The sequence below is a fragment of the Cheilinus undulatus genome, linkage group 17 (assembly GCF_018320785.1).
Source record: "Cheilinus undulatus linkage group 17, ASM1832078v1, whole genome shotgun sequence".
NCBI classification, from domain to species: Eukaryota; Metazoa; Chordata; class Actinopteri; order Labriformes; family Labridae; genus Cheilinus; species Cheilinus undulatus.
In genome coordinates, this window is record NC_054881.1 from 29,274,353 (window position 1) to 29,295,344 (window position 20,992).

General features: G+C 39.0%; 1 protein-coding gene across 1 annotated transcript in view; it reads left to right on the forward strand.

Annotated features, from left to right (window-relative positions):
• Window positions 1-392: 392 nt before the first annotated feature.
• phf24 (PHD finger protein 24) overlaps window positions 393-20,992 on the forward strand; it is a 48,784-nt gene continuing 28,184 nt past the window's right edge. The window contains exon 1 of the mRNA XM_041811448.1: window positions 393-662. The gene's annotated coding sequence lies outside the window, so the exon portion shown is untranslated. The remainder of the gene's footprint in view (window positions 663-20,992) is intronic.

Consider the following 20,992-nt stretch of genomic DNA (forward strand, 5'->3'; position numbering starts at 1 on the left):
CTGGGTTGAAACCTTCCAGCTGCACCCGCACTCCAAACTGTTACGTTTGAATTTCTGTGTTACATAATTGGCTGCTGAGGAAGCATCTTTCCGACGCTTTGTTTTCAGATCTGCAGAGTCCCAGTGGTCCCGGCCAATCAAGACGCTGCAGGTTTGACTGAGTAGCCTACAACTTATCACGACCAAAACTCACCGTGATCTCAAGAGGGGGAGGGGGCTGCAAAAATGATGGTTATAAATCCGTGATCTAACTTCAGTGTCCGCCCGCGAGCATGCAGAGTCCCCTCCTGCCTCAACGTTTGTCTTCTCAGACGCCGAGGGAGTAGCTGGGAGGGTGGAGAGACAGAGACAGAGTGAGAGAGGGAGAGAGAGAGAGGGGGGGGGGAGAAAAGGAGAAAGATTTCAGCACCGGAGCTGTCCACGGCACTTGAAGAAGTCTCAATTCCTGCCAAGGGGGAGAAACTGCTTCCGACTGTAAATTCTCTCTTGTGGACTGTGTGGCGGAAAGAATAATAAACTGCTGTGCCATTCATCTCTCTGCGGGGCTACTGACTGGCCAGGAAAGGCGCACATACTTCATTCGAGCAAAGTCTTGCCATGCTGGACGGCCGGGCTTGAGACAGAGAGGATAAAGTGAGAGAACCATCCCTTTACTCTTTACGGTGAGTCCACATGTTTGGATTTCTCTGATGTTACATAACAAACTGAAAACTGTCATGCATTTTCCTGCGCTGTTCTACCTTCATTTTCTATTGGTCATGCTGCAAACATGAGCCATGGCGGGACGCATGAAGGTGGATGATGCTGGGAAGCCTCATTACTGATGCATGTATGGGAGAATATTTAGGTCAGCATCCACATGGGTGTGGATGCGCGTCGCGGTTGTTAGAAAACTACAAGAGTTCAAATTGCTTTCTGTTTTTGTCTCTCGTTTCATAACAGCGCATCGTGGGATATAAAAAGCGCAAATTGGAGTTCTGAGGACTAGTTGTTGTAGATCTCTTTGAGAAACGGTTAAGGCAGCTGCTTCTCCTGCAACCTTACAGCGAGTTGTATCATTGAGAGATTCTGCAACTAATGGCATGGCTGGATGAGTCTAAATTGATGCTCCTATCTGCTGCAGACATAAGTAGTTTCTCTCTCCTCAGCTGCTGTCCACTTCCCCCAGAACTGTCCCATAGGAGAGCACTGCTGTCCATTAAGCCTTCCATCAGTCTTTGTTTACAGCCCCTACTGTTGTTATCTTTTAGCCAATGTATGTAGGTCCTCAAACAAGCCAATTTCAGTGTTAACCTTGGAGCGAGTCCTGCTCCTCAGCCTGTGACAGATCCCTGCAGCCTGAGCTGCCTGCTCTGTGGTTATTGTCAGACACTCTCAGAGCGTTTGGCTGGCACTGGCTCTCTGCCTGGCAGCGCCTGAATGCCAACGTGATGTCTCCAGCCTAACGATGCATTGAGATTTAAATTCCTCCTCCATTCAGGCACTTTTTTTTCCTGTTTGTCCATTCACAAACCCCCGTAAGGACTTATTGAGCCTTGAGCATATCATGCTTTTTTGTAGAGAATGTTTTGCTGATGCTCAAGCAGGAGGAGTGGAGAGGAGGCAGCAAAATGTCAGGGGAGAGTTGTTGTCTTATGCACATAACAGTGTGTTTCTTTCACTAAAATACTTGGAATTTGCAGAGAGGGGAAGTAGATAATATTCAGCTCTGTTAGATATTTTTTGCCCCTGTGTGTCCTCGGGCACGTTCATCTGCGTGCTTTAAATGGCTGTTAATGATTCCACTTACTCACTATTACAGGAATCAGGGTGAACTCGTTAGTGTAATTAGTTCTAGGTCTTTGCTTCCCTGGTCTGTGGGTGAGATCTGCAGCTAGAGGGGGATTCATCCCCATGAAAAGGCATGCTTTGTGGGGCTTCCATTGAAAAAATCTACCCCCCCCAACCCTTCTGAAACTAGGAATGAAAAGGAGGGCTGGTTGGGATTCTAATCAGCACATAACAGTGACATCCAAGAGCTCTGGGAAGGGATCATACAGTACACATAACATGCAAGGAAAGCCAGAGAGAAATTTGTATCTTTTTAATGACATAAAAATGTGAATACAAGACATGATGTTGGACAAGTGTGCTTTAAAATGGGTTTATCTAATGATCTATAGTGATGTGAGGTAAAAAGCAAAAATAAATCAAAGTTTGGATTGGAAATGAATGTAACATATGAATGTAACATATCCTTATCTGGCCACTAGTAAGACAAGCGGCCAATACTATGTTGTCATCATGACTCATATGATACAAATATGGTCCTGCTGGTATCTCATATCAATATTTTGAGAAAAATACATGACACTCTAAACAAATTTCCCTGCTAATTTGTAGTTGTGTTTACATGTAGAGGGGGCTTAAAGGAAAAATGGTTGGGAAACAGTTGAAAAGTCATCAGTTGTGCAGTAAAGTTGGACAGCAGTATATGGAAGTGAAAGGATGAAGAGTTAGAGGAAATAATTTGCATTAAATGAACACATTAACCCTAGACTGCTATTAACCATTTAGTGCACACTATCATTCATATCGTATCGTATCGAATTGTATCGTATTGTATCATCCATCCATCCATCCATTATCTTAACCACTTGTTCCATTCAGGGTTGAGGCCAATCCCAGATGTCATCTGGCTAAAGTTGGGGTAAATCCAAATTGCAGTGTTGACATGTAGAAACAGACATTTACATTTACACTTACACAGCCACCAACTAACTTTTTCTTTGGACTGTGGGAAGAAACCAGAGTACCTGGAGAGAACCTACTCATGCTCAGGATACCATGCACACCTTATACACAATGGCCCTGTCTAATTAGGTATTAGAACCAGAAGTCTTGTTGCTGTGTAGCATCAGAAATATTCCTTGAATATCATCAGGGGAACATGGAACACATCATCAGTGATGAACCAAGGGCCACAGGGTGTTTTGGCTTTTAGATCAGTAGTTCCCAAACTGGGGTCCAGGGACCCCTGGGGGTTCACAAAATATTTTAGAATAAATCATTAAATTAATGCCATGTCATTCAAAAGCAAATAAATGCATATAGGGACCACAGCATCATAAAACAACCATACTGAACCAATGACTCCCATATAAGTCAGCTTTGAGCCAATAAAAACTCAGATATGATTGTGACATATGTAAATCTATCACTCATCCTGCATCAGTCACTTTGCTCAGGATGCATTTGGTGTGCAGGACCAGCTAGCTACAATGGATTTTTATTTAAGCTTGTCCACTTAAGTGATGCTAGGCCCAAACCAGCTAAACTGAGAAAATGTGATTACAGCTATCTTGAGTTTGATTTTATGGAGAACAGCGATGGAAGACCAAAATGTGTTGTGTGTCGTCATGTGAAGCCATAAAGCCCACCAAGCTAAGCGTCCTCTGATAACAAAGCATGCAGAGTTTAAGGACAAAACAAAAGATTTTTTTTTTTTTTTTTTTGACGAAAGGGTGAGGAATACATCTGCCAGAACACACGAATGGTGAACCTGACCACAACTTCAGAAAAAGCACAGTGGACTTCTTATTTGGCTGATCAATGGATCACAAAAAGTAAGAAGCCACACTCAATTGGACAAGAGCTTGTTTTTAGGTTGAAGAGTTTAAAATACATCATCTAGGAGTATAGATGGCAGTTAACACATGTTTAATCAGCATGAGGGTTATTGTGGGGGTCCTTTGAAAATTTTCTGCCCTGTAAAGGGTCCCTAGCCCTCAAAAGTTTGAGAACCCCTGTCTTAGATCATCATTCCTTCACCTGAGTAACTCAGCTGGGGCTGATCAGATTCGGGCTTGTGTCCTAGTATCTGTGTGCCATGGCTCACCCCTCCTGATCCACAGCCCCCTCAAAGCTTTTTCTGTGGCTTCTAGGATGTTTCTGGTGGCTCGTCTCTCTTGCAACCCAGAAGGCCAAGTGTTGAATGGAGAGAATGGCCTGCAGCCCACATCAATGGGTTTGTAACAGGCCTTCCATCCTTGGGCTCTGCATTCCTCCACCAGGTCAAGATATTTCGCTTATGGACTTCATCTTTCTGGTCATATCGTATTGTATCTTAGCGTATCGTATTGTATCTTAGTGTATCGTATCGTATCTTAGCATATCGTGTTTATTGTAGTGTATCGTATCATATCATATCGTATTGTATTGTATTATATTGTATAGTATAAAATTTTGTATTGCAATGGTAAACTGCAATTCCCAACCCAGGTTTAAAGGATCAAGAAAAAAAAATCTATTTTTGTCAATACTTTCAGTATTTTATTTGGAGCACTTGATATCCCCCAAGTTATAAAGAACATTGATTGCTGATATGCTTGGTATCACAAGAATGACTGATTTCAGTCACTAATCTTACTGGTAATGATGATGGGGAATAAATAAAATGATACTATTGAAAGCATTCATTGTACCTGAAAAATTACTTTATTCTTGCTATTTTTGCTAAGCTCCCATTGGAGAAAACATCCAATCAAAAGCCGAGTTATCTGTGTTTTTGTCTTTTGATGGCAGACTTGATTACAGTCTCTTTTGAAGTGAATCAATAAAGCCTGAAATCCAGAACCTGCTAATCTGTGAGGTAATTAGAGTTGCCTTGTGCAACATCTTAAATCAATATCCTCAATGACACCTGCTACCATTAAGAGAAAAAGATCTATGTTAGACCTAGTTATAAAAAATATTCCAGCTGAGAGAATAGGCAACAGTGAGTAACTGCTGACACACACACACACACACACATATATATCTTTATAGTGGTGGACTATTTCCCATAGACTGATAAATGGCTGTTATATGAGCTCCTGTAGATCTCAATAACATCCCCATGGTGACACTTTGGCAGCAGAGGACTGAATACTAATATAGACCTTAAGCTGTCCCCACTGGCCTCTAACATAGTGCTGCTTACATGAGAAAACACATCCAATTCAAACTAAGATTAATTTCCTATTAAAGAATAATTTACTCAGCCCTTGCCAGTGGTTGGGCTATAGATAACCTTTTCCTCCTTTGTTGATCACAGCATTCACAGAATGACCAGTTTAGGACAAAGAAGAGTGTTTTGACTGACATGAAAACTGAAGGAGTGAGGTGTGGACTGACTACAAAGCATTACTCGAAGGAGCAGGGAAAAAAGAGCACTTCAGTGCCACCTCCCCCCAAAATTATCAATAATTAATTAAACCGAGATGCTCCTGAGAGCTCCATCATCCAAGAGCTTTTTACACTCAGTTGCTTACATGAATCAAGAAAATGAATGCTAATTGATCCTAGAATGTTTAAACGACTCGTGAAGTGTAATTATTAAAAAGTTTTCACAGAATAGGGAACAAAATTGATCTTTAAAAACTAGAGTTTCTCTTTTAAATATAGATGACTTTATCATCATCTAGAGTAAAGTACTTAAAAAGTAATGCATTTCTGATATACTACCTCATATTAACAATATTCTGTTGCACTTTAACCTGACACAGTCACATCTTCTCTGCCATATGTCAGGTTCAGCCCGAAGGAGTGGCCCTCTTTTTGCCTCCTTTGGTCCAGTTCTTTTTTTATCCAGAAGCTTTAAATCATTCAGAGAGGTCCTGGAAGCAGAGCAGAGCAGCCGAGGCAGCTGCTCCTACTGGAGCCCTCTGAACGTCAAGCCTGAGGGAGTTTTATCCCATCCTACTCAACTAGAATTGCCCTCAGATGGGATACTGAGGATAAATTTTGTGTACAGTTGTGCCTTAGTGGCATCAATTTTTAAACATTTGACATTTGAAGAAAAATGAGCTGTTCATCATAAGTAGTGTTTGGTCTTTCTACATTTGTCTGTCTCCAGGTATAACAGTGTTTGAATATGGAAATGTTACATCACTGAATTGTGGGAATGATTACAAATGATCAGACAAGCCAAAAGCCAACAGTTAAAGTACAGTATTTATATAGGTATTTAAAGAAACAACATAAGGTATGTAATTATATTTCATTTTATAAGAATATATGGACATTTTTTTTCAATAGGCAGCATTAAGAAAGTGTATTTAAGAAGTATCTTCAAATAGAATTAAACAAATTGTTTTCTTCATTATGTACCAGCAGTAAAAATATGATTAAAAGAAATCCAGTATAGCTTAGCATACATGTCAGGTAACTGTTTGGATGCAGCAAGGCCTCCTATTTCTACTTCTAGCTGTAGCTTAAAGGGATAATATATGCAACTTATAGAACAGATGGCCAAAGTTGATTAGGTTCTTATGAGGTTTTTTAGACAGGGTTAAGTATTTCCTTTTTTTTAGTAAGTCTGTTGGTTGTATTTCATTTGCTCTCTTGCAACAAAGCTTTGCCATTGTGCCTCTAAAACAATGATTGTAACAATTTAAGCTTGTGAGTGACATATAAACAAGCTAAAGGAAGAACTTTCCTGTCAGTGTGAACATAGAGCTGAGAACGACAAACACAGAGGGAGTTTTGAGCCATACCCAAATAGAGTGTAAATGTCAAAGTATACCTTTAGCATTAGCCTGAGCTAGGCATGTGGCATTGAAAGTAGACACTCTGTTCTGTGAGACATTATTATGACAACTCTGACCATTTCTGCCCTACAGTCCCAGCTACACCTGCAACAGGTGTGTCAAACCTGCCTAAAACCGTACAGGTTCTGACAGTCCATGTTAAATATTGAGAATAACAGACAGTGCATTTAATTAAGGGAATATTGATCTGTTCACTTAGGCAGCTGATTATGTTTCCTTTGTGAATGAGGGAAACCTCCAAAAAAACAACCACAGCCTTGTCATGCATAATGTCACACAGATAAAAAAAGCAGTTTGGAGTTTGAGACTGATTTAATTCCTGGTTATGGCTTAGTATAAAAATGTCAAAGTAATATTAACCACCCTTATGTACACATCATTCATCATCATTAATTTCTAAGTCATACAGTGGTGGAAGTGTTTCCTGATCTCTGGAAAGACTGTGTGTCATAAAAACTGCAGCATATGTCCATCAGCTCTCACAGACAGTAGGCCAATCTTTACTCTATTTATGTAGAGCTATTGCCATCCTTGTTATCAGATGCTTAATGCCATAAGGCCAATTTGCACGGAAAGGGTTTTTATCACCAAATTACTGCATAATGGCTCAGCGTTTTCGCTCACTGGTGCATATATGCAGTGGTAGACCAACAACACAAAAAAGGGAGCATTAAAGCTGTGCCTTAATTACAAAGATTCAGTGCAAGCACTTTTTTGTGGAGCTTAAAAACAAAGCATCATGGCTAACCTGCTGTGTGATACGTAGAGGCAGACCCATTTTCAAACATGTTTATGCAGGTGTATCATCTCGTCTAAATACGTTTCCTTGTGGGCGTGTTTCAACAAAGTCCATTTTTTTCCAGCTCTTCCACTTTGTCTTACGTGGTCATAGCAAATAGAACACTTTCAACTTGGGTGTGAAATCATTCCCAGACTTCCGAGAAATATGGAATGCAGCAGGAGTCCCTGAATGATGACTCACATTACAATTTGGAATATTAAGTTTCTAACATTTGCAAGCTTGGAAAGCAGCATATGACAGTCTGGATATCATTTCCCCACTGATCTAATCTCTCAATATATATGTGATCTCAGCCAACAAAGACAATGGGAACAAGCATTCAGTGGCACAGTAGGGTATATATTTATAAGACAACCACTTGCAATTATTATTTTGCATACCTGAGCGGTGTGTTTACAAACTGCAAACTCAGCTATATAAGCCCCAAATCAAACTGCACAAGCCAACCCCAACTTGTATTAGAGAGTAAATATTACCTGTCATGTAAGCTAAATAATAGTAGTAGTAGTAGTAGTAATAATAATAATAATAATAATAATAATAATAATAATAAATTACATATCCTGTTACTGATAAAACTGTACTTTAAAATTTTATTAAGAAAAGTCATTCTTCCTGTCTTTTAATTTGCATTTATTCTCGGCAGCAGTGTGGATAAGCATGTGTATAAAGGGTAACTGCTTGTATTTCTTATTCCACATTGGCATTTTTCAGGCAGATTTCAGCAAATTATTTGGTGGATACAATGTTATAATAGCCCTCACAAAGGAATGCTATCTAAAACTACAAAAGTAGAAGCTAAGTTGTAATTAACACTTTGACTGGCATGTGTGTGCTTTCATCAAAAGGTATCCATGTCTTTGCTTTAGATACTCAGTAGAGTGCTGTTTCAAATTTATAGAAAACACATCAGCAATCTCTCTGGTGAGCGTGATGTACATGCATTGCCTCGCAAACATTACTGCCAGTCATCCAGGAAAAAGGCTGCACAGTTTGACGAGTTTGTGGTCAAAAGCTTTGGAATCACAGACTTGCAAGGCAACCGAGTGGCAGGTTTCTCAGCACTATGTAATAAAGTGCGGTATCAAAGCCAGGCACTGACCCATTTGTGTCAGAATCGAAATGTGCATGGAGGAGGAAAAAAAACATGAAGCCCTTATTTAAAATTCATAAGGTAACCTGAAAATGACAAGGTCTTCTGTGCGCTCAGATATGTCCTGCCTCACTTAGAGCTCTGTTTGAAGAATGCAAACCCTTGTTCCCCTTTTTCCTTCTCTGATCTATGAATACATCTTTTGTGCTCCAGAGGAGGGATGATGTTTGGAGTAAAAGATATGAGTGCTTGACTTTCAAAGGATAATAAAGTAAATTTGTGCCTATTACAGCTGGGATTGATTTGATGGAGTATACAATGACCTTGGGGCTTTTAATAGCTCTCGGTTTATTGTTCTGCATCTTACTTTGCCCCCACCGTTTGTGAAGCCCATTCACTTTGTTGGCCATTAAAGAACAATTTGTTCATTGTTGTTTATCTCATTTAAATGGAACGATCCATTATCTGCACTGCACAGTAATTGAGAATCTAGCTGGGTAGCAGCATTTTACCAATGTATCAACAAACTCAAGCTCTTTATTTTTCCTGGGGTTCATACGAAAGAGGTGGTAGTTTATGAGCTGGTCCTCGCAGGCATCTCTGGCATCTAAAGGCTGTCCATGCCAGCGCTGCTCTGAGCTAGAACGCAAAGGTCACTTGAGTGGATAATTATGTCCCTATAATAATTACTGTGAGCCATCCTGTAGCTACTCTGATCACCAAAAACTGTTGACAGAATGAGATGTTTATGAGCCTCTGTCTAGAGAAAGCTGTATCTATCAAGTGGATCAGACAGAACCCAAGCCTGAGCTTTCTTGTCTTTCTGTCTGTGCTATCTCCACAATGCTGCCATGCTGGTCTAGACTAATGAAGCACTTGATGGACTGACATGAAATGATATACAGACATTCATTTGTGGCTTTGTGTGGATTGATTTTACAGCAATGGGATGGCTTACAATAAGAAAAAGTATATTTCTCTATTCCCCCTGTAGTCTTCATCATAGGTCCTGACTTATGAAGGGTTTGTGATCTTTGCCCATCTTTGTCCCCTCATAAGCGATGATCCCTTTGGTTTTTTTTGTGGAATGGTCTCGCTTTCTTTTCACATTCTACCATGTCAACTAACAAACACCTTAGGTTGAGTGTAAGTTATTAGTTCTGATGGAGTTTTCACGATACTTATTTAAGGTGTTACACCAGCTACAGTGGCTCTAGTCCTCTTGAATTACAGCTTGCATCATAAACCTGACATCTTGAAGGTGTAAAGTCTCCTGTAAAACATTGTTGTCATGGTTTATCAGTTTGAAGGGTGGTATAACTAGATGAATCAGGAGGTGCAGAGGGTTTTAGCGGATGAAATCCCTCAGAAATGTATGATGATACTTGTGCTTTTATTTTCCTCAGAGATGATTTCTTCCATCCAGCATTAGCATACCATTGCATCACCTCATGTTATTGCTTATGAATTTACCAAAAAATGTCAGTGTTATCATGCTACACTCTCGAATGTACGTCGCTTTGAAGAAAAGCGTCTGCTAAATGACATTGTAACACTGTAACATTGCTACACAGGCTGTGGATTAAGGGTATAGTCTAATGCTATCAGCTAATGCTTTCACATCAGAATGCTGTCATATTTTGCATAAACTTTAAGGCTTTTTGAGGATTAATGGCAGTTGATGGAAGTTACTTTCAGCTGTTAGCCTCGACAGAGACAATAAACAACAAGACACAGCACAGTAAGAGACATTGCATTTAAAAAAATGCTTTTCACTGAGTGGTCAAATAAGGTGAAAACATCACATCTACAATAATACTTTGGTTAGTTTAACTGCAATGCATTACAAGTGAAAATTAACCTTACATGCTGCAACCAATCAGTGACACAACTTAACTTACAACCTAACTGAACCTAGCACAAAGGTAAGGTTATTTTCGTTTGGTAGTAGAAATGTTCTGAGTCTGGTACCAGTAAATACTGCTCAAAATGGTATAGGCAAGTATACATTTTATGCACTGATCTGATACCGCTTTCTTTTCCTTGATATTTTGCTTCATGCTAAATGTGAGCATAAACCAGAAATCAATTCTCAAGACCTAAGAGACACACTGCAGCAAAGTTTGGACGCTGCAGGACAATTATTCTCTGTCTCTGTCTTATTTGAAGCTGAATAACTTTTGAACCATAAATCGTTGCCACTTGTTTTTCCTCTTGCAGCTAGAGCTGTTAGGTTGTCCCACTGATGCTACCCATGCCTTTAAGACTCTTATGACAGCATTTCTAGCCAGACTGTAACTCAGGTGACTTTTTTGAGTCTCTCGACACCAGCACAGCAGGCCCAATACTGAACATTTTTAATCCAGTTCGAATCCATTTCCTATTATTTATTACTGCTAGCTTCAATGCTAACTGTCATATTGTTTTCTCTTTGTGAGGGTCTGTCAACCAATGGCAGGCTGTTCCATCATCATGTCCAACACTGTCTGAATAGAGCATAATGGAGTGAAAGAAGGATCCTGCGATGCAGGCCCCTGTGTTATTGGTTTTTGAGTATTTAGCAGTAAAGCTCAAAATAATCAGCAGAAAAACAACTTTAAGTGTCTCTGGGTCAAAGACAGAGGATTTGATAGTCTTCACTGCACAGTTGGTTCAGAAAGTTTACACCTGTATTGGATCAGTACTTGGTATCAGCCAATACCCAACACTCTGGTATTGGGTATCAGGAAAGAAATTTGTTATTGAAACATCTCTATTTGGTAGATATTATCTTTGTTGTAACAATACTTCTTGGTAATAAATCTTACACTGTTGGAAAACCTGTTTATTTCCCTTTTAAATGGCGTCACATTTGTAAGGAACATGCATTTGTGGGATGAGCAGCAGAGCTGAGGATATGGGGTACAACAATGAAAAATTTGCTATAGTGCCGAATAGCTTATTCTGCCGTTGACTCTTGTTTGGTGTTTGGTGGACTGGATGATTGAAGTCTGAAGAAACAACACATTTTGGCAATTTAACAATTTATTCATTGAACAAACAGGAGCCTCAGTAGCATGTGGAATACCCATACACAGCCACAACAGCCTGGCACCTCCTCCTCATGCTGGTCACCAGCCTGCTATGGGATGGCACCCCATTCTTCAACCAGTATTTTTCATAAGTCCGCCACTGCGGTTGTGTTGGTCACTCTGACATAAACAGCATGCCCAAGCTGATCCGAGAAGTGGTCAATTCGGTTGAGGTGAATACTGCTGGAGGGCCATTCCATCCTCTTCACTCCCATACTCTGGAGGTAGTGTCTGATAAACCCTGCTCTGTTGGGGCATTGTCTTCTTGGAGAAATAAACAGGCTTTCCAATGGTAAAGTTGATTGCCAAGACGCAACAACTAAATATTCTACCAACTACAAATTTCCTTATACTTCATGTGCTAATTTAGATTAGTTATTTAATGTAAAACCAGAAATGTTGCAGAACAGAGCTAGCTACTCAGTTGAGTGGCTGCAGAAAGAAAATGAGCAAACACCTATGTTAATTTTTGTTGACTAAAACTAAGAATGAAAATGTTCATCTACTACCTTTATTTCCATGAAAAAGACTAGTTAAAAATAGGTCTTTGATGACTGACAGAATGTAAGTTTAGATATTGGCAAGGAGACTAAAATGAGACCAAAATTGTAGTTTTTATCAGACATTCAGAATCCCTGATAATCCTCCACTGTGGGCAAATCTATCAAAATATCTTCATAACTGTTGCTCTTCTGTATGACAGCAGTAAAAAGCAGCAATCCCAGGCTTTTTAAGTACTGATGATTTGGCTCCAAATTCAAGAGAAAGAGAATAAATGTTATGTCTTGAAGTTTTGACTATATTTACTTTTATGGAATAAAACTGGACTTTTTTTTTTGTTTTTTATTTTTGTTGACTAAAACCAGACTAAAACTATAAAGGGTAAACATGATTAAAATGTAATTAAAACTAATGCACATTCTATTCTTAAGACCAAGCCTGAGAATAAAAAATATCCATCAAAATTAACGCTGCTGGGGCACAGATGGCCCAGTAGTCATTGCCCAGGTCAGACCTGTGGCCTTTTTCCTGCATGCCTCAACCCACTCTCTCATCCCCTCTGACTCTATCTGTCATCCTAGTCTCGAAATAAAGGTATAAAAATCACAAAAAGATATCCTTTAAGAATCAACACTGCTACCCACATAAGTACAATTTCTGCAAAATAGGATGTAAAGATAAAATACAACTTTATACGTTTACTGCAATGTCACTGGTTGGATTCGTGCTGAGGAATCTTAGTTACACTCCAACCTTTTTCGCTGTCTGGTTCCTTTTCCCCTTTAAAAGGAAAAATATCTTTCAAATGTTATGTTAGACAGGCATGTGGAAAATTACTGTGTACTGGTATTTATATATGATGTTTGGAAAGAGATGCTCCTAAAAAAATACATTTTTGATTCAGAATTTTTATTTTCTACAAAAACCAACCCAAATCTGTCCTACTTTAGAAAAACAGAGCAGGACCTTTCAGCCTTAGCTAATCTATGCTAAAGGACAACCCATGGAGTTGATATTCATCCCCATGGATAGGAAAACAGTCTCTGCAGTGTTCAACAGGTTTACAAAAGTGTGGTTCAATCATTGTATATTCTCAACATGTCTGTGTAATTTATTAGACTGCAGGAGGGTGCTGGAACAAGGAGGACTGACCTTTGAAATAAAGTGGTTGCCCTTGAGGAGGACAATTAGGTGTGCTCGATTTTCTCACAGAATAAAGCTTGGCAGTCAGTATACATAAACTGTGTAAAAAGCTGTTTTTCTGACCAGTAACTGAATGCTTTCTTTCAACACATTAAATGTTTTTCTCTTTCTTTACAACTCACAGCACCAAATCAAATTCACATTTACACTGTGCAACAATAGAATCCACCAGCAGCATAGTTAAGTGATCTTTTAGTGAGTGTTTGTATTTTGGAGAACACTTAACTTTTACTATTTTGGAGCATGAACGTGCATCAGGACCCCACAAAAAAAAAAAAAAAAAAAAAACAGTTCAAATGCATCTAAGGGCTTAAAAATAACAGCCTACCTGTTCACAGAGGACTACAATGCACCTGACTGCACCTGCACACATGTATTGACTCAGCCTCTGATTATTTTGCATGAAACAAAATCAAACAAAAACAAATTTACTGTAATTTACTTTGATTTTGATATATTGAACTACATTGCATAGAGATGACTTCAACAGTCGAATATTCAACAATTCTTTTAAAAGAGCCTCATTGAACCACCCATCTGTCAGCTACAGGCGAGTGTTAAATGTTTGTTGATTTGTCTGTTTTCTATAAATAAATCCTGACTCATTGCCTATCTTGGTCTAAATATCAACTTATTAATACTTAAATTCAATTCTGAAAATAAATGACGCACACTAAATCTCCATAGTGCATGCATGAAGGAGCCTGGTAATTTAAGGTGGGCCATGCCACTCAGATCCACACCAGTTTAAAGCTCCATGGGGCAACAGCAGCTCAAATGGCTTTCAAATAATTTTGGTTTCCTATTATTCTACATTAATAAAGTGAAAAACAAGTTAAAGATGGTCCCCAAAAAAGGGAAGTTCAATCTTTGCCAGCAGCTGCTGGTATTAAACCGGTATTAAGACCGTCACTGGTAAAATTTCTGCCATGGAATGGGTTTTTGCAACAGTGTCATCACCAGTTCAAATGCATACCTTGTGCTGTGATGCGCTCCTGAAGCATATCCGCTCCCACAGTTGGCGGGGCGGCGGAATTTGTGACAGACAGCTCAGGCTGAGTCCTGTTATTAGCACGTTTTGCTCTAGCATTGTAACTAAGCACAGTTAACAGTAAAAACCGTTGTTTTCTCATCTCAAGTTTGATGGTTATAATTACCACAACAAAGTCAGTGTGTTGTCTATGCCAGCCTGCCTGGGGCATTAGCACGAGCTGCGTGCTGCTTTGGCTGGTCTTGGTTTGTCTTGAGCCCAATGCTGCAGCTGTTCATCTTACAACGGCTTAAACAACCATTTAAAGATGTGCTTTAATGTATGGCTTTCTTTTTTTTAGTCAATGATGTAAGTCAAGATCCAGGCTGCAAAGTTGAACAAGGTCAGAGAAGCAACTGTAAACTGTAGCTGCATAAACTCGCAGGTATAGCAGCCAATGCTAAGCAAAATCAATGATAAACACTCTACTTAGCCTAGTTCTTAACAATAAAAGTTTGCAATTGTTTATTTCTTATGCTTTTATTGTGAACACCCTCGTCAGGTAAAGTGCTCAAGTCATTAGCAGTTTAACACATGTCAGCTTAACTCAGAAATGCAACATAAAACTTGGAGCGCAGAAAGAAGTGAACATCAAGAGACTTTGCTTGTGCTCCCTGGCTTATGTCATCAAAGGCTTGTTTTAAGGGGACATGTGAATTTGGATTTTAAAGCATTATCTCTCTTTAATTTTGCTATACCATGATATAATACTGTTACCATCAAAGGCAAGAAGAATACTGAAAGTGATATGTTATTAAGTCCTTTTGCATTTTTATTGTTCTGTATAATATCTTTATGTCACTATAATGGCAACTTAATGAGCAAGAAAAAAGATTAGTCAAGTCCTATTATAAAATACATTCTAAAATCAAGTCTACATGATGAATGGTTCCATTTCTTGTTTTCAATATAAAATGGATCAATGCACAAAATAAGACAAAAAAGTACTAGAAAACCAGTTGACTAGGAAAAAGGGACACCCCTAATGTTGTATTTCATCATTACTAAGGTTTGGTCTTGTTATTTTTTTATTGTTTTATCTTTTTTGGGGTGACTGAAATGCATGAAGCAACAGACAGTGTAACCTGAGTGCTGTGTCTTCCACAGTCTATGAAGCACCACTCCACAGACACCATGAGCACATAAGGCCCGGCAGGCTATTAGAGCCTAAGCCTGGGAGGAAGAGAGAGGGAATTACTCCCATTTTACTTTGGATAAATGCGATCAAATTTCACACAAGCACTTATGAGCAGCGTGGATGGATGGGATTGCATTTGAGTGCTAAGACACATGTCCATAAGTACCATGTAATCAACTTGAATCCATGACAGGCACCTTTTTTTTCAGTAATTGAATTCACATTTGTGTCTCACTGAAGTAATTATTAGAAGTAAGTCAGGTTCTGCACCTTTTTTTCTTACCCTGCTGCACTTTGAACTGCATCTTATGATAAAAGGATTTATTTAACTTGATTATGAATTATGTATTACAAGGAAACACTTAATGGAGAGTTTTGCTCCTGTTCTTGCAGATGCTAGCTCAAGGTCAATAGAAAACAGTTCTGTTTTAAAAATCATGTTTATATTTTTGCATTAATACAATTCAACATGATGATATCTATATATGATATATATCTGTTCAATTACAAAAAAAAAAAAAAAACAGCTTAAAAAATTTACTTTTTAACAATTCAAATGTCATTATTGCTATTGAATGAAGCTTATATGGTGGCTTCCATAAGAGAAATCCATCAATAGGAATTTTCCACTTGTGATGTAGTTAGCTTGAAATGGAGTGGACTTTAAAACTCACATCCCAATCTTGTCATCAGACCTTTGTAAAGAGTATAATTATGGTAAAGTCCTAATTACTACAATATTGGTGGACACTGAGATCATGTTTTTTATTAGCACTGCAAGGGTATGAATTCCAAATTATCGAATACATTTTTTGTGCTGTATCAAAGTCAGACACAATCATGCAACAGGTTCTGCAAGATATTTTGCATTGTTCAAAGTTCATACCATCAAAGTCAAAGGGATTCTGTGTTCTTGCTTTCAAATAAACTAGAGCGCATGCCCTGGCTCCCTCTGCTCTTCACTTTAATTGAAATTAGAGCCCTGCCTGGGATGCTTTTCTTAATCCTGTTCCCATCCACTCCTGCCCACACCCATAACAGGTGTGACAAATCCCACCTGCACCCTGCAGGGATTCTGACATTCTATGTTACATATCCAGAATATGCATAAAGGTGTCACACGTGGCTAAAAAGCAGCTGGGAGCCTCTGACTGATTTAACTCCTGGTTATGGCTTAATGATAGCAAAGTCCAAGTAATATTTACTGAATTAATTTGCACTTCAATTATCATCATTGTTTTATAAGTCATACAGAGGTGGAACTGTTTCCTGAATTTTGAAAGGTTTATATGTCATCAAAACAGCAGCGCACTTCCGTCAGCTCTCACAGCTGGTTGGCTGATCTTTACTCTATTAATGCTGTGCTATTACTGTCCTCATCTGTAGATGCTTAATGTAATATGACCAATCTGCATAGAAAAGGGTGTTTTCTCCCTAGATAACTGCATAGTGGCTCAGCATCTCTGCACTACAGAGTGCATGTGCAGTGATTGGCTAACAACATAATAAGTGGAGCATTAAAGCAAATACACTGTGATTTATAACACCAATGTGGATCACATCTCCTGTATTGTCTTGTTTGATATGAGCACTGAGAACAGCTTGAAAGGGAGCTTACTTTGATTGGGGATCGTGGAGCAGGTGTATCATCTCATCCAAATACATTTCCTTGTGGGCGTGTTTCAACAAAGACCAGTTATTTTCCCACTCTGTCTCTTTCTCTCTCAGTTATAATGAAAAAGTCAGAATCAGGAGCTAGGTGTAGTTTCATTAAGAGTGTGTGTTTGAGAGCAAAGGCTGTCTCTTCTTGATATTGTGTGAACATATGTGTCATACAGGGGTAGTGAGGTAATGGCTCGTAAATAGGGGACTGGGGCAAACTGAAGCGTAAGGTGCAACAATCCTGGATTTTCTGTACACATTTATGTTTCGTTGCACCCGTTTCAAACTAGTACACTCAATAAGTCTTCTTAGAGGTATCAAGGACAATTAGACTATATTCAGTAGCTGCAGGCCTTAATGCTTAACTCTGATCTTTTCTCAGATCTAATTTTTTTTGTTTGCCTGTTCACACTGCAGTCAACTTCCAAAAGATCAGATACTGTACATATTTGATTTAGAATCACATTAGAAAGTGGCCTGATTCTGATTTAAAAAGGTGAGATTCAATGTGACTTGTGCTGTTCACACTGTTAGAAAAAAAATCAGATACGAGTCACATGTGAGCAAAAAAATCAGATTCAGGTCCCTTTTAACTGCAGTGTCAATATAGCCTTGGAGCACTGGTATGGTGTGCAAATTGAAACAAACAGACGCACAAACACACCGCTGATTAAAGTGGTAAGATGAGAGCTAGTGTGGTGGGAGAGTAAGAGCATACGCAGTGCTGTAAAGGCAGGGAGAGTGAACTTCATTTACCACACAAGACAAAATCTTTGGAAGCAAATCAGTGCAACAAGTGGAACAGAAATTCCTTGTTCTCTATTGTCTTGTTTTAATGATTACTGGAAGCCAATAATATAACTTCATTAATCCCCCAGCACTACTTTGTGTATCCCTATCCACATCTCATACTGAGTAGCTTTCTCTTTCTACATTTTATATTAAAAACACCCTGACTTTGTAGACAATTGCTCAGACTCAAAAACTCATTGAAAACCTGCAGGGAGATTGCAGCTAATAATCATCTGAGGAGCCAATAAAGCTTATCATATTTTATCTAATCTGAAGTCATTTCATTTGGTGAACAGGCAGAATTGAGGAGACAAACTAGCTGAACTCAGCAGGTCGAGGTGATTGATGCAGCTTATGAGAATTCTACTGTGGTATCATTATAAAGAAGCCCACATTTCATACACACATATCCCCTATGGGGATTCTCTGAACTCTTAGCAAATCTGGCCTTCTGGCAATATTTCTGAAGTTAATTTACCAGACAGAAAACAGGTGATGTGTTCTGTTGGTCCACTGAGTGAAATGTTTGACCTTTGAGTGGAAGGATGCAGCAGCACAGATCCCTCACCAATTAAGACAATTTGGTTCTGGAAATAAGATAACAAACACCAGAATGGGCATAAAACTGAAAATCCTCCTAAAATTGAACACTAATGATTCAAGACATCAGATTAAAGAACATTCAAATCTCAGATCATGCTAATTTTGTTCTGATGTCATAATAACTTAATGTCTTAGAAAGAGTAGTATGGGATTCAGGACATTCTCCTCAGCCACAGAGCCATAGGGAAAGGAGAGCATAGTATAGATATCTAGACTAATACATGTGGTATCCTTTTCTCCTTATTGCAAGGAACATTTTTGTATAAAGTAACAGGCACAATTTCTCATCTGACCAGATTACAAGGTCTTTAAAGTCCTATTTGGGATTGACATCTCATACCTGGTGTATGGAAAATATGTTTTATGGTTTGTATTTGTTTTAAAGTAGGAACCTGCACTCTTACAGTCGCAGGTATTTATTTCTCCCTTGAATAATCAAAGCCAAAAATCTCATGTTCAATGTCAACATCATCCTGGGGAGTGAACTGTGTAATGAAATACTACAACTGAGCCTAGAGAAATATGGGAACAGGAGTGGCATTTATAAGTAATGAGGATGGGAGTTCAGGGACGTTGTCACTGAAAGAATGAGATAAGGGAGAATCGAAAGGGCCCAAGGTGCTCAGTGAGTACATAAAGATGTATGAGGTGAAAAGAGAGTAAAGATTGTCACCAGGTGATGATCTCATCTCTGTGTGACTGCAGCAACTCCTCACTATTTCCTTCCTTGTGTTTCTTCCATCTTAAAGAATAAATGTTAGTACACCTTTCACAGGTGTCCCTGCTTGACTGGGATCATCCTGTTTCCAGATTCCTAGTCTATAAAACACTAATATGCTGTGATTTAAACAGTGCCTGTCTCCTTTTTAACCATTAAAATGGCAAAAGAATACAACATGCTTGCAAAAGTGATTTGTCTGTACATACATCAGTCAATGTCAATGCCAAGCCTGTCACTGCTTTAACCAAAAGGAAAACATCACTAATGCATTGTGAGTGAAAGTTCAATACTGATTTGTCTGTACATGTGTCAATCAGTCTTGGCATATGGTTGCTGCAAAGCTAGCCCAGCTTATCAAACTGACAGGACCTGCCATGTAAGGCCAGCTTGGCAAACTGGCATAAAGAAGAGGGAAATGGCATTTTGAAAGAGCTCCAGGGGAGTTAGCCTCCAGCCTTCTTTATAAAGTAGAAGATGATGAACATGGTGTGTTTTGAGCTCACTGCAAGTGTCTTGTCAGCTGCACATGGTGGAAATGCTGACATACAAAGCTCTGTGAAAATAAGTCAAACAAACAGTGGGTACATGCTGTCTGTGGCACTGTTTCAACTTCTGTGATGTAAAGAAGTTATTGGGATAAATAAGTTCTATTACACCGATGCAGTCCTTGTGTTTTGTGATGGATAGTGTCATATATTTTTTAAATTAAGTTTGGTTGATCTTGGGAGACATGGTTTCTCCATCTGCAGAGGCACACATGGTGTTGAAAAATGCACTGATTAAAGTCCAATTACAAGAGCTCTCACATGTGGGTTTGGAGCAGAATTACAGATTCTGGATGTTTGAAAATGTAGTCTTCTTTACAAAATAAGAACTTTTAAATGTCAAAGTGAAAACAGATTTCTACAAAGTTATGTCAACTAAACAAAAAAATAAAAGGTCAAATATGTGACTGTATGAATATTCACCCCTTTTAAAGTGACTGACCTAATTCAGCAGAGGTCCAGCCAAATGGTGCTAGTACTGTCACACTGAGCGAAATGTGGATCATCTGAGGGTAGTCAATGTGTCTCAAGTGATTGTATAAAGAAACCTGTATCTGGAAGGACTGGTCACTGGTTAATCGGTGTTCCTGGCTACCATTACACCATGAAGGCAAAAGAACACTCCAAACAACTCAGAGAAAAGGTTATTGAAAAGTATTAGTCAAGGCGTGGATCAAAAAAAAATATCCAAGGTACTGAACATCCTCGCTGAGTTCAGTTAAATACATCATCCAGAAATGGAAAAAATATGGAACGTATGTAAATCTGTCTTGATCAGACCATTCTCAGAAACTGAGTGACAGTGCAAGACGGAGACTAGTGAGTGAGATCACCAACACACCTATGGCTACTTTGAAGGAGTTACAAGCCTCAGCAGCTGAGATGGGAGAGACTGCATACAACTGTTGCCTGGTCAAAACTTTATAGGAGAGTGGCGAAGAGACAGCTACACTCAACGAAAACTTATATTAAATCTGAGTTCACCAAAAGGCATGTGGGAGACTTTGGTCTGAAGAGACCAAAAAAGTGCTTTTTGGACATCAGACAAGATTCTGTGTTTCACCATCCCTGCGTGGCAACATCATGTTGTAGGGATGCTTCTTCGTAGCTGGCCCCGGAAGGCTTGTAAAGGTACATGGTAACATGAATGAAGCAAAATGTAGGAAAGAAGATTAATTTTCCAGCGAGACAATGACCCAAAGCATACAGCAAAAGCTTCACAGAAATGGTTTAAAGACTACAAGGTGAATGTTCTGGAGTGG